This window comes from Sus scrofa, chromosome 6 (assembly GCF_000003025.6).
Source record: "Sus scrofa isolate TJ Tabasco breed Duroc chromosome 6, Sscrofa11.1, whole genome shotgun sequence".
Lineage (NCBI taxonomy): Eukaryota > Metazoa > Chordata > Mammalia > Artiodactyla > Suidae > Sus > Sus scrofa.
This window is the reverse complement of record NC_010448.4, coordinates 169,617,030-169,631,264: the sequence shown is the minus strand read 5'-3', so window position 1 is coordinate 169,631,264 and position 14,235 is coordinate 169,617,030. Positions and strand designations below refer to the sequence as shown.

The 14,235-nt window shown below is 55.2% G+C and overlaps 1 protein-coding gene across 1 annotated transcript in view; it reads right to left on the bottom strand.

Moving 5' to 3' along the window:
* Window positions 1-14,235, bottom strand: part of HIVEP3 (human immunodeficiency virus type I enhancer binding protein 3) — a 127,587-nt gene that overhangs the window by 95,749 nt on the left and 17,603 nt on the right. Inside the window, 1 exon segment of the mRNA XM_021096938.1 lies at window positions 510-707. The gene's annotated coding sequence lies outside the window, so the exon portion shown is untranslated.

The following is a 14,235-nucleotide window of genomic DNA, read 5'->3' as shown; positions in this document are numbered from 1 at the left end:
CTCGTCCGGGGGTGGGGGTGGGGGGCTGAAAGATGCTGCTTTGTCTTTGACACTCACTGTGCCCCTCTGACTAGGGAGTGGGGCGGGGGGCAGGGGCTCTTTAGGGCAGAGCCATCGGGGGGGGGGGGGGAGATCAGAGAAGGGGGTGGAGCTCTGGCCCCCAGGAGGACCGCGGGGGGTGGCACGCAGGGAGGCTGGGTCCCTTAGAGGAACTGTTGTCGGGGACAGCAGAGTAACTGAGGGACCGGGGAGACAGCACTGAATTTTGGGGATACAGCACGGGGGCAGTGAAAGAGAACTGGCCCCCCAAGATCTTTCCTCCCCACCAAGGATGTCCCTCCCGGGACGTGCAGCTTTCCCAGAGGCTCGAGGAAGGCGGTCACCACCAGGACCACCGCCACCGTCACCATGCACCTCGAAGAGGAAGGACTCCAGCAAGATCAGGCGAGGAAGACCCAGGGCACGCACGGGGACCCCAGCAGGCGCACACGGGACCCGCCGTTTCCTACCTGTGTTGAAGGCACCACTTTCGATGACCAAAACTAAAACGCTGTTCTCTCTGAAGACCAGTGTTCATGTCCACTCCTGGGGCAGCTGCCTCCTCTCACGCTCTGCTCCTCCCTGCGGAAGGGAGAGCCCGCCTGGCCAGGGGCTCCTGAGGCTCCTCCATGAACTAGTGTGAGGCCGTCTGGTTTGGGCCGCGAATCCTGTGGGGATGGGCAGAAAGCACGGTCAAAAGCGTTTGCCTGGTTGACTTCTTCAGACACAGAACGAGGTCTGCCTGGTCCTAGGAGGCCCGGGCCCCCAGCTCCTCCCAGGCTGCTCGTCTCGGTGCTGGGCCAGGTCCCCGGGTCTGGGGACCCAGTGTGGCTTGGTGGCCCTGGTGCCTCCCACATTCTCCCCTGCGCCCGACATCTGACTTCTCTGAGCTTCTACTTCTTCCCCAGTAAGCAGGCAGAATTCTAAGACAACCCCGAGGTTTCCTGTCCCCCTGACGTGTGCATCCTGCGTGATCGCCAGGACTGATGGGGTGGACTGGCTGACAAACAGGAGGGTTATAGAGCACACCTGACCTTAAAACAGGGAGATTATTCGGTGGGCTTGACCTGAGAAAGTCCTTTAGGAGTTCCCATTGTGGCTCAGTGGGTTAACAACCCAGCATAGTGTCCACAGAGATGCGGGTTCAATCCCTGGACTCACTCAGTGGGTTAAGGATCCGGCGTTGCCTGAGCTGCGGACGCAGCTTGGGTCTGGTGTTGCTGTGGCTGTGGCGTGGCAGGCAGCTGCAGCTCCGATTGGACCCCTGGCCGGGGAACCTCCACATGCCACAGGTGCGGCCCTAAAAAGGGGAAAAAGGAAAAAAGGAAAAGAACAAGAGAGTCCTTTAAAAGCAGAGTTTGCTCCGGTTGGCCACAGAAGAGGACGTGACCGGTTAGAATCGGGAGAAAGGACTGGACATGGACTTGCTGACCTGAGGATGGGGGTGGAGGGAGAGGCTGGGGGGAGAGGACCTGACCGAGGCCTCCTGGAGCTGAAAGCCACCACCCGCTGACCCCGAACCCTGGGACCTGGATTCCAGCCACTGAACGAGCCTGGACACGTGGAATTTCCCCCACTGCCTCCAGCCGAGGAGCCACAGCCTCCAGACACCTGCGCAGAGAACCTGGCCGCTCAGCGCCGGACCTGAGACCAGAGAGCTGTGAGCTGGCAAAGAAGGGCTGCTTTAGGCCGCTGCGATGGCGGCCATTCGTCACCCTGGGGCCCCAGTGAGGATTAAACACCACGACAGACACAGAGCACACTGCATTCCCCATGTCACCACACAAAACGGGGCACTGAAGCCCAGGGAAGCGACAACAGGTACCGCACCGGTTTTTAATCATCGGCTTCCTGGGCCGTTGTAAGAATTCACACAAGGAAACCCAGAGGCATGTGTCTCACGATCCAGAAAGGCCTGAGCTGTTCTAGTTGACTGTGGCATACGGGGCGTCACCTCCATCGCTGCTCTGGTTTGTGTGCTGGAGGCAGTGTGGAGTGATGGCTGGGAGTCAGGCTCCTAAGACCAGGATAGCTGGGTTCAAGTCCACGCCTTCTACTCCTACCTCTGCTTTGGAAAGCTGCTTAGCCTCGCTGACCCCGACAAGGGGGCTAAGAACAGCAAGCACCTTCCAGGGGTTAACGCTTCGTACATGTAAAAGGCTCAGACCAACGTGTGGCACGTGCTTCGGCCCCTGCAATGCAAAGGATGCTATCCCAGTGCATCTCGTAATCTAGGTCTGCAGGACCCTGCACGCAGGGGGCGCTGTCACCTTCCTTCTTGACATGCTTTTTATGTCAGCCTTGGAATGGTTCCTGTTTTGGTAACTCCATCCCACTCCTGATTCCCACGAAGGTACAGCTCACCAAAGTCCCTCTGCCGTCCCCGCCCTGCTATGCCCGCCATGCTCTCAAATCCAGCCAGCTCCACGCCACCCACACCCTGGGGCAGCATGGCAACACCACGGAGCTGTGTGGTTGAACTTGCTCTGTGGTGCCTGCCTACCTACTACTCCCTGGTTCTTTGTGTGTGTGTGTGTGTGTGTGTGTGTGTGTGTGTGTGTCTTTTTCTCTTTTCTAGGGCCACTTCTGCGACATATGGAGGTTCCTAGGCTAGGGTCGAATCGGAGCTGTAGCCACTGGCTTACGCCAGAGCCACAGCAACGCGGGATCTGAGCCGCATCTGCGACCTACACCACAGCTCATGGCAACACCGGATCCTTAACCCACTGAGCAAGGCCAGGGACCGAACCCGCAACCTCATGGTTCCTAGTCGGATTCGTTAACCACTGCGCCACGACGGGAACTCCCACTCCCTGGTTCTGTCGTCCAAAGCATCCACACCTCTCACCACTCCACGTTCTCATCCTCCTCAGATCCGAACTCACGCCCTCCAACAGATCCCATTTCTCAGAAAACCAGCTGGCTCTACCCCAGGGGAGAAGCAGCGAGGTCTCAGACGCGTCCTTCTACAAACACAGTCCACGATTTCCCACCGCCGAGCCCCGCCTACCTGGCCAAATCCTACCCAGCCTCCTTCGGGAGGCTCAGCCAGCCTCCCTCCAACCGGACCTGCGTCCTGCCTTCCCAGAACACCTCTCAGGATACCTAACAGCACCCCCCGTGCACAGACTGCAGGCGTCTGCGAGCCTCGGCAGACGGCGCACACCTGGGGCGCCCGTCTGACTCGTCCCCATCCCTCAGAGCAGCTGCCGTGTGTCACGCACAGCGCAGAGCAAGTCTCTCTAGAACCTCATTCGGCTGTTCACTCACTGAACAGACGTGCATTCAGCGCCAGGCCGGGTGGCGGGTCCTGGAGATGGAAGACGACAAAGATTCAGTCCCTCTTCAAGGGGGTCATCAGTGGGGGGGCGGAGGGGCAGGAGGGCAAAGAAATGCCGCTACCCAGGGAAGGTGTAAAGAAAAGAGCAATCCGCTCTGATGCTGGCTAAACGTGTGTGTGTGTGTTTACGTGAGGGCATTTCAAACCAAGGCGTCATGGTCCGCAGACAGGAGACCCCCAACGGACTGAAGGTTCGAGAAACTGCATGCGGTCCCTGCGGCTGGAGCGGAGGGGCCGTGACAGCTCAGGAGGGAAGAGCTGGGCAGGGAAAGAACCTGGTCCACGAGACTGTCTGGACTTGATGCTCCGGTGGAGGGAGGTCACCGAATGGTTTTCATCAGTGAGGTGGTGCGGTCAGCCCAGGGGCTGGAGCAGGACACGGGATCAGGCCAGAGGCGTGAGCCACCTCCTCTCATTCAGCGTCACCGGAAGGCCCTCCCCCCGGTGGCGGCAGGTGGGAGGGCGCGGCAGACACAGCTGTGCCAAGGTCATGGGAATGTGACCCACGCCTGAGGTTCTGCAGGGTCAACTGGACCCGACGTCTCCCTCCTCTCCCCCAGACACCCCGAAATGAAAAGAGCAAGATGAAAAGAGCAGCAGGCCCAGAGTGGCACCAGCGAGTCTGAGGAAAAGCAGACTGGTGGGAGCGCGGGAGAATCGAATCAGAGCTAAGCCAGCCTTGCCCAACACCCGCAGGGAAAGGCCCACCGGCCACATACCCAGGAAACTCGGGCAGAGGCCACAGAGCTGGGGCAGGGCAGGAGGGGTCGCATTCCTGAAATCCAAGGATAATGAGAAAAGCCTCCAGAGAGGCCAAAGGTGAGGGAGGGGCGGGGGACAGAAACCCCTGCCAGGACACCCTGCCGTCTTCAGGAGCAAAGCTCACTTCCTCCGCGCGACTCTAGCCCCGGCAAATAGCTGACTGTTCGCTACAAAAGCAGGCTGAGGGATCAGCTCTTCTTTGAACCCCTTGCCTGGCCTCAGAATTCCTCCTCACTGTTCTCATCGGCCCGGACCACTGCGCCGTGTTCCTCACGCAAGCCAATCAAGCCCCAGGCGGACACACCCATTCTAGAGGCTTCCAACCCTCAGCAAACCCCAGCCTGTCTCATTCCTCCAGGTATCGGTGGAGGCGACGTGCCCCCCGCCCAGGTAAGCAGTAAACCCAGCTTCCTGTCTGACAGTCTACACCAATTCTGAGAATCAAGCTGACTTCGGACTTGACATCTGCATCATTAACGGCTAGAGGGCCGCAGAGCCAAGACTACAGAGCTGTGAGGGAAAACGGCAGAAACCCTGCGCGCCGTTCCTCAGCCGAGTCTCAAACCCAAAGAGAGAAGTACTAAAAATAGCACGCCACCCACTTGTCTTCTCTTTAAAAAACTACTCAAGGAATTACTCCAACAAAATAAAAACTGTGTCAGAAGAAGTACCTCAAGAAAGGTCAAGACAGGGATACACAGGAAACTGATGAACAGTAAAAGCAGAAAGATGCACAGTCAAATCTGACAAATGTCGATAAAAAAAAATGGTCTCGTCTTGGTGGAAATTAGATATCATTTAATTCTTGACTTTAATAGAGAAGTGTGGGTTTTACTTTTTTATTCAAGGGGAACCGTTTCTAGAAGAAAAGTTAGATACAGACCTCTTAAACCCCTGTGGGGGTAGCAGAGAAATTCAATTAATGCAGCAGGAGTTAGGAAAGAGAAAACAAAACAAGAAAGGGAAAAGTATAACCAACCAGCACCATAAAGTAAAAGATGATGAGAGGAAGACTAGACAGACATCACAACACAAGAAAGTGAGGAAATGAAATTCCTCCACGTTAAGACATAAGATTAGGTTGGGGGAAAAAATCCAGCTATATGCTGTTTGGAATTGACACACAAATTGATAAAGAAAAGTGGAAATCAAAGAAACGGCAAAAAGACAGTAGGAAGAACGGTAACAAAAAGGATGCAGAAAAGCCAGTATTAGTGTCACACGAAATGTTAAAACAGGATGAAAGGGACCCGTTACACGGCTAAGGGATCTGTTTCACCAAGAAGACGCCAAAACCACGCAACTTTACATTCATCCTGGACAACAGAGCCGCAAAGTATCTGAAACAACATAGTCTTAGAACCACAAGGAGAAGGCAAAACCACCACACCCAGGCAACATCTCGAGATCTTGAGCTCACAACTCAAAACTTGATGGTACAGGGAGTTCCCGTCCTGACTCAGAGGAAACGAATCCGACGAGCATCCATGAGGACGCAGGTTCGATCCCTGGGTTAAGGATGCAGCATTGCCGTGAGCTGCAGCGTAGGCCGTCAGCTACAGCTCCAATTCGAGCCCTAACCTGGGAACCTCCATGAGCTGTGGGTGGGGCCCTAAAAAAAAAAAAAAAAAAGACAGAAGAGATTGATGGTACAAATAACCTCCAAATAAATACAGAGGATTCAAAGACAGTAAGCTGAACTTCATAAATACTCAAGGAACAGAGAAAACACTTTTTTCCCTCAAATATCTTTTACTAGATGAAGAAAATCTCAAATTCTGGCATGGACCTCACAATCTCAGTTCTCAATGCAACAGAGAAATTAGAAACTAACAAGTACAATAAATAAATACATAAATAAATAAAAGTAAACTGCACATAACAATTTAAAATTTTTCTGAATAACTTGAGTCGAAGAGGACAGCAACCCTGAAATTGTGGAATATTTATAAATGTGCAGTATTTAGAATCCTACTTTAAAAAAACCTGTGAAATGTAGCCAATGCTGCCTTTAGAGGAAAACACGAGTCTTAAACACTGTGACGACAAAAGAGGAAAGGCTGAAAGTAAATAAATTAAGTATCTACCCCGAGAAGCTGAAAAGGAATAAAATAAACCAAAATAAGCTAGAAGGAAATCTAGAAGAAATGAACAAAATTGCAAACAAAAATGAACAAATGAGACAACGACAGCAACCAACCACCACAAAAGAAACTGTTTCTCCGAGAACAACAAAATGGACAAACCCCTGGCTACCCGACCAGCAGTGAAGAGCAAAATCACAAACCAGCATGAAGAAAGGCAGTGTAAACACCTGTACAAAAAGTGTTCCACGTGTAAGAGAATCTGATGCATAAGGATGTTCATGAGTCTGAAAGCGATGATCTTCTAGAAAATTACGAACTGTAAACTAAAGAGGAGGGGGAAATCTGAAGATCAATAGCAACAGGAGAACCGGAAGGGCTGCCCAGGTCGGAATTCCCAACGAGTGAGAAAGCAGGAATTAGAGCGCCTATTTCAACAACTGGCTTGCTGTGTATACACTTGACAAACGTTTGCTAAGTGCCTACCACATGTTAGGCGCTATTCTGGACACTGGATATTCAGTGATGAACAAAACAGAAAAGGGGCCCTGCTTTTGTGGAGCTGAGGGTCTAGTCAGGGGAGATGAGCAGAAAATAAACAAGCAGGGAAAATACTCAGTATGACAATAAAATGGGATACGGAGTGAGGAGGGCGGGGAATTCTACGTGAAACAGAGCAGAGGCACCGCACTTAACACACTTTATTTTGAATTAAAGATGCAGACAAACATATGAGCAAATCCACGAAAACACCAAAACTATTAGAACATTTGCGTAATTAAGTTTTGGAAAATACCTTCCAAAGCCTGAGGTTGATCTCGGTGCTCTTGAAGGAGTAGATTTACTCAAACCGGCTACATCAAAAATTAAACACTGCGTATGACAAAGACCTATTGACAACCACGGAGCAAATGGCAGACTAGATACAAATATCTGCAAACACATAAAACCGGGTCAATATCCATAATATGTACAAAGCACCCACAAAACAATAGGAAAAGATGCACAGCTAATGAAATGGAGAAAGAAAATAAACAAATCACTAGCCAAGAATTAAAACGGTATAAAGATATGCAAAGACGCTTGGCCTCGTTAACAATTAAAGGGCACAAGTTAAAAGTCAGCATCCCTCTCCCCCCATGTGAGTGGCCAGGAGGAGAAGGACTGCTCCTCCAGGGAGGGAGAGACGGAGCGACCAAGATCATGTTGACCCAGCACCTTCGAACGTGTACACACACAGATACACACACATCATCTCACACAAACATGCGCAGGTGCACGTGCGCTCTCACACCCCCAATGGCTGCAGCACCACGTTCAACAGCGGACCTGGAAACAGTCTTCATACCATCAGCAGGGAACTGGCCTCATAGGTAAACATAAGTCCACCCAGCGGTACAGTAATGGACGGTACCTTTACCTCATTAAGCATAAATGCACACGCCTACCAAGAACAGACTCACTGCGCCCCAGGTGTCGAATGTCACTTCCAGCATTTCCCATGGGGGACCGCCCGTACCCTTGCCAGCCTGCCGGGTGGAAGGCACTGTTGCCAGTCCAGCTTTCCACGTGAGACTCAGTAAGGCGAAGAGAGCTGACTGGTGGTGAACTTTAGTTTCTGTCTGACTCTGGAGCCTACACACTTAGCTGCTACACACACTTCCTCTCTGTGGGATGGTGTGAAACACGGGGAAAAGCAGCATCGCAGGCACACATGATCTGTGTAGCTGTGAACACTACGGAGGGCTTGCAGGATGAAAACAAGGCAGGCAGCCCATCCTGGGGGTGGGACGGGGGAGCCACTGGGGGTCAGAGCACGCATTTTCTTCATGCATTTCAATAGCACCGTTTTTTAAAGCATACGTTTTTAAAGCAGCAGTGCATCACTTCTAGAATTTAACAATTATAATCTTCAAATGTTATCACAATGTCTTCTTTTTAGAAAACGCTGAACAGGGAAGGCCCGCGAGGGGAAGAGGGGCCCATCTGTAAGGCGACACCCACCCAGGGCAGGAAGGACCAGGGCCAGCTCCGCGGCAGGCCCCACCCAAAGCCGCAAGGAGGGAGGCCCATCCTCTCCCTTCCCCACCCTCCTTGGGGAAGCTAAGCATCACCGCATGGCCTCCACGGGCAGGTGGAGGGCGCCCCACATCCGGCCTGGCTGCTGGCATCACTGCAGGGGAAGTTCAGCTGATGAAGGGTTAAAAAAAAAGCCCCGATGATGCCTGCAGGGGACAGACTCCCTGGGTCACAGCACAGCGGCGGCTGTCTAAGGGCCGGCAGGGAACCCTGGGGACTGGGGGTTCCAGCAACGGGCCTCACCCCCCGATCCCAGAGAAAGTGACAGGCCAGCTCTGAGGCCACGCTGCCCTCCTGACACACAGCCTGCCCCTCCACTGCCAGTGGGACACCTCCAGATGGGGCCGAGTTTGACCTGCTTGGGGCAGGGAGTTGGGGGCGGATTTTTCTAACGGCTCCTTTTACTTCTGCTTTAGTGGTCTGTAACTCAATCAGAAAACACAAGAATCCAAGCCCCGGGCTCCACGTGGAATCACATGGAATCGCCTCCGTGGGTCACGCTGGGCCAGTCACCCCACGAGAGAGGCAACGGGGAGAACTGCTTGGGGTGCCTCTCTCTCCTAACTCCGGGGAAGCTGCACAGCAGAGCCCAGAGAGTCAGCCCTGAGGGCACCAGAACCCGGTTGCAGACTCCCCTTTCACCTATTAATAGCCGTGTGACCGCAGCTCAGTGACTTCACCTCTCTGAGCCCCACTCCTCACGGGGAAACGTGAAGGGCGTCCCCGCTCCCTGAGTTCGTCCTGGGGATTGGATGAAGCTGAGTGTGTGAGAGCCCCCGTGCGGACCCAGCACACAAGAGGCACTCCAGGAGCTCCCGTCGTGGCTCAGCGACGAATGAACCGGACCCGCATCCATGAGGTCACGGGTTCGATCCCTGGCCTTGCTCAGTGGGTGGAGGATCCGGCCTTGCACTGAGCTGTGGTGTCGATCGCAGACGCGGCTTGGATCCCGCGTTGCTGAGGTTGTGGCGTGGGTCAGTGGCTACAGCTCCGATTGGACCTCTAGCCTGGGAACTTCCATATGCCACAAGTGTGGCCCTAAAATGATTTAAAAAAAAAAAAAAAAAAAAGCAAGAAAAACAGAGGCACTCGAAGAATGCCTGTGCTCTTCCCCAGTTACAGCGGGAGGCGCCCCAAGCCAGCCTCTCCTCTTTCTGGCTCTTCCTTTGGGGCTAGGCCTTCCCGCCTCCTTCCCTGGGGTCGGGCTCGGGGTCTCCCTCTCTGGGGATGCTCTGCTCCGCTCCGACGCCGGGATATCAGTCTGAGAAGGCGGCCACGTGCGCGGGCGACCCGGGGGCTGCTTCTCGAGCTGTCCTGGCTCCTGGCTCCTCGCTCCCGCCCAGCAGCGAGGCGTTCCAAACCAGGAGAGGGAGCAGCAGGGAAGGCAGCAGCGCTCAGAGCCCTTGACAAGGATGGGCCGCGGGCGAGAAGGCCTGGGACATGCTCCCGGGCCGGGGAGAGTTTCTCCAGCCAGCGGAAGGTGGTGTATCTCCGTTTGTCTTGAGGAGAGGGAAGAGGAGCTTTGCGGGCAGGATCACGGTCCTGCTGAGAGATAAAGGCGGGATTATCCAGTCCCACCAGCTCTGGATGGGCAGCAGGCGGGAGAACCGTGCACGCCTGTCCCCACTGCACGGGAAGGGGAGGGCGGCAGCGCTTGCACGTGGGGGGCACCGCGCGGAGTGGGGGAGAGCGCTCGGCAGGAAGAGGACGTGCAGAGGAAAGCCCGGGCTGCACGTAAGGTCGAGGTGCTGAGCGCTGCCCGGGCTCAGACAAGGGCAGAGGAGCCGTTTCCTGCCATGCCAGGCCGCACCTAGGGGCGGCCTCTCCCACCGGAGGTCTCCTGCAGCCGGGTGACAGTCCACTGGACGGGCCCACCCTTGAGGTCCAGCTGCATCCAGCGACCTTGGACAAGACACTCCCTGTCCCTGGGCTAAACCCAGTGCGCAGGTGAAGAAGAGCTGGCCCCGGCCACAGGGCGTTCTAGATCTAGCAGGAAAGACGGGCCAGAAGATGAATGATCACCGCCCTTTCTCCCAGGAGCCCCAGCCCCCCGGGCTGTTTGCCTGCAAGAAGCCCCGTCACGCCTTCTCAGTCTGCAGACAGAGGAAGGGCGGGGAAGGAGCTCCACACTTGTTGAATACCCACCATGTGCCAATGCCCTCCTCCTATCTCACCGTGATACTGATGCTACCGGCTGCCAGCTGAGGAAGCAGACACACGTGCAGAGCCTTGCCCAGCAGGAGAGCCCCGGGCTTCGGTGTGAGAGAAAAGCAGGCACCACTGACCCCTGCTGCTGTGTGGCTTCAGGCACATCACCTAACACGTCAAGCCTCAGTCTTCTCATCTCTAATATGGGAGCAACAGTGACTAGCCCAAGTTGGTGTAAGAATTTAAAGGACAGAGTCAGCTTTCCAAAAAATAACCTTCTTCCTCTTTTGGTTATTTCTGATCTTTTAGCTTTACTTGTATTTACAATAATGTGTGTGTGTGTGTGTGTGTGTGTGTGTGTGTGTGCGCGTGCGCACGCGCCAAAATAAGATTTCAGATCCCATAACAAGACTGCTGCTACTTATTGACAGGGAGGGCACAGGGGGAAGAAAAGCAGGCTGAGGCTCTGGGAGACCCTGGGGACGCAGGATCAGGTGTACGGAGGGAGAAGAGCTTTCTGCACCCACGTGGTTGCCTCTTTGGCTAGGAAGCGAAGTCTGATGACCCCAGGCCCTGCAGGAACCCAGCCAAGCTTCTGGTCCAGATCCCAACCTGTCCAGAGCTGCTGGCCCCCTGTCCCCCCCAGCTCAGAGCCTCAGGCAGACAGGAAAAAAAAAAAAAAAAAAAGGTGTGCCAAAGGAAACTGCTACAGAGCCTTCTGGGTCTGCTCTGCTGTTCTTCCTTTTTTTGGACGTTGTGGCTGCTCGAGTGGGTACCTTTTTCCATAGAAAGTTTCCATTGCATCAGTTATTTACATTGTCACCACCTATACGTAGGCTGTTTCGAATCGGTGAACCAAATCAGGCCCGAAAGGGCCCCTCACAGCTTCCTGGGGTGCAGAGTGCCAGGGTCAGCCCTCGGGGCCGGACAGTGGGAGGAACTGTCCCCACCCTGGCAGGGCCATGTCTCATCCACTCGGCCCCTCTGGGCAGCCATCGTTAGGGTAGAATTGAAGAGCCCGGGCCCCTGAGTTTGACTCCCCGCCACCACTTCCCAGCCGTGTGACCTGCCTTGGGCAGGTTATGTGCCTGACGTCTCTGGGTCTCAGCGAATTCATCTGTAAAACAGGAGTAAGAGCAGTAGGCACCCGTCAGGATTTCGGGAAGACGCAGCGCATCCACATGAAGTGCTCAGAACAGCGCCGGCCGAAAGGCTCCATAAACGCGAGCGATCAGAGTCCTCTTTGTCCACCTCCCCTACTAAGACCTCCGCGCTCGCCGCCGCCTCTGGACCAGCACACAGCAGCGTCTGAACGGTGCCCCCTCTGGACCAGCACACAGCAGCGTCTGAACGGTGCCCCCTCTGGACCAGCACACAGCAGCGTCTGAACTGTGCCCGCTCCGGGAGGCCGGAGAAGCGGACCTCGGGTCTCGCCAGGGCCTCCCTGTCCCACGTCCTTCCCTTCTGCAGAGTAAAGGGTACACTTGGGGTCTCCTCCACTCATATGCCAGGCTGCCCCGACGTCAGGGCTCCCTGACAGAACCCCTGCTCCTGCCAAATGACCACGCCCACACGTGACCTGCTCCTGGGCAGTCCTCTTCGTCTGGAATGCTCTTCTCCTTTTCACCGTAGCCAGATCCAACCACATCCGCCCATGGGAGCCCAGATCATATGCCACATCCTCCGTGAAGCCCTCCACGCCTCACCCCTCTGCGGCCAGCCATGACCTCTCATTTACTGTCCTTGGTCTCTGCCTTGTGGCCTCTTTCCTCCCCTGCGTATGTGGGATATAATACTTATACAAATGTTTGTCAGCATCACAGACCAACCACGTGATCTCTGAGGACGGGACAGGGGTGTGTGACTCATCTCCGTATCACTCGCAGAGCTTCGAGCCCAATTCACGACCATGAATGAGGAGAGACCACCCCCGTGGAGGTGTGTTGGTGAAGATGAATCAACAGCCCTGCAGCATCCACGTATGCGTCTTGGTTCTTCTCGAGGGTGTCAGCCAGAACCTCAAGGGGCTCACAGCCCCAGTCCAGCCCTGGCTCCCCTGCTGAGTCCTTGGTGAGGAGCCCATCGCCGAGGGGTGGACCCCGAACCTCAGCTGGGGGCCCTGCAAGGCATCCGAGGCATCCCGAGAAGTCCGGGAGCCCTGGTGGATCCTCCCTCTCCTGCACTCCCCCCAACATTCCACCTGTCATGAGGTCCCCAGCGAACTGGCTTCGTAAGAGTCTCTCAAGCCCCTGGGCTCCTCTCCACCCACTGCCCCTGTCTCCACTCTCCATCCGCTCAGAGCTGTTTCTGCACCACCAAGTAGGCAAGTATCATGGTGCTTCATAACCACTTCCGGGGCTCGCGGACGGCCCTTAGAAATCCGGATTCCTCCGAGGGTGTCCGAGTCTCTTCCCCATGTGGACCACCTTGACCTTCCAGCTTCATCCATCACCTGCTACGGTCCTCCCTCCCTGCCCTTCAGCTACCCAATACCTGGACCTGCCCCCGTCTTCCCGGGTTCCAAACACTTGTTGGGGAAGGTCCGCCCTCCCCTCTCAGCCACGTGGACTCCCACTCATCCTTTGAAAGCTCAGCCCTGGCAATCCCTCCTCCCCCGCCCCCGCCCGTCTGTGGTCCAGGGACTGGGCTGGACCTCCCTCGTCTCCACCCCACTGTGATGGTTATCCTCCTGTGTGTCTGTCTTCCCCGCAACCAGCGGGCACCTTTGGGTAAGAACATCATGTACCGTCTGGGCACCTCCCGTGCTTGTGAGCACAGCGCTTGGCATGCGGAGTGAACGAGGGATGAACAGCGAGTAAACACACCACCACCGGCCTGCCTTCCAGGGTGTTGCCCCTGACATCACCGCGTTCAGGAACTCACTTCCCAGGACAAGCAACAGGTGACTCTGCCAAACTGGCAGGACCATGGTCCACCTAGACGAGAGAGTTTTCCCGGGTGCCCACATTTCTCTCTGCGCTGCAGCCTGAGAACGGCCCGAAGCTTGCTCTCGTGGCAGCTACACTTGCCTGGGAAGCTAGAGATCAGCTGAGGCTTCGAGATCTGTCCCAGGAGCAGGGGCATCTGAAGGACTTGCCACCTCTGGCCACAGGGAACCAAGACCTTCCAAGCCGTCGCCTCCCTCCTGCTCTCCCTCCTCCCACTCGCCCCCTGTCCGACCCCACCCACTTTCCCATCCTCTTACCGCGCCCCCCCCCGCCCCCGCCCCGTTTCTCTATCAGGATATCTCTATCACCGTTCTTTAAACAGCCAAACTCCAGGACATGGGGCAGAAAAGGTAGGGTGGCATAAGAGGTGGGCAGGATCTGGGGGTCTGACCCCAGCTCTGCCATTAACCGGCCATGAGACCGAGGACAAACCATGTTCCCTGCTGGGCTCAGTTCCCCCTTCCGTCAAACCAAAGACTGGAAGGACCCCTTCTGTTTTAACTGCCTGTGGAGAAGCTGGTTTATTTTCCAGCCAGAGTAACTCTTCTCAATGAGAGAAAAACAGAGAGACGCACGTGTCTTTCTCTCTCCTCCTGCACACGAGGATGGGTCTCTAACTCCGGAAAGGGGTTAAATGCCCTTTTGATCCTTGAAGAGATGCCTTCATTTGGTGGCAATTTCTATGTCCTTGGGTAACCAGGGATTTAAAACACCCAGTCCTTTTTTTTTTTTTTTCCCCCGGGTCTTTTTGTTTTTTCTAGGGTTGCACCTGTGGTACATGGAGGTTCCCAGGCTAGGGGTCTAATTGGAGCTGTAGCTGCTGGTTTATACCAGA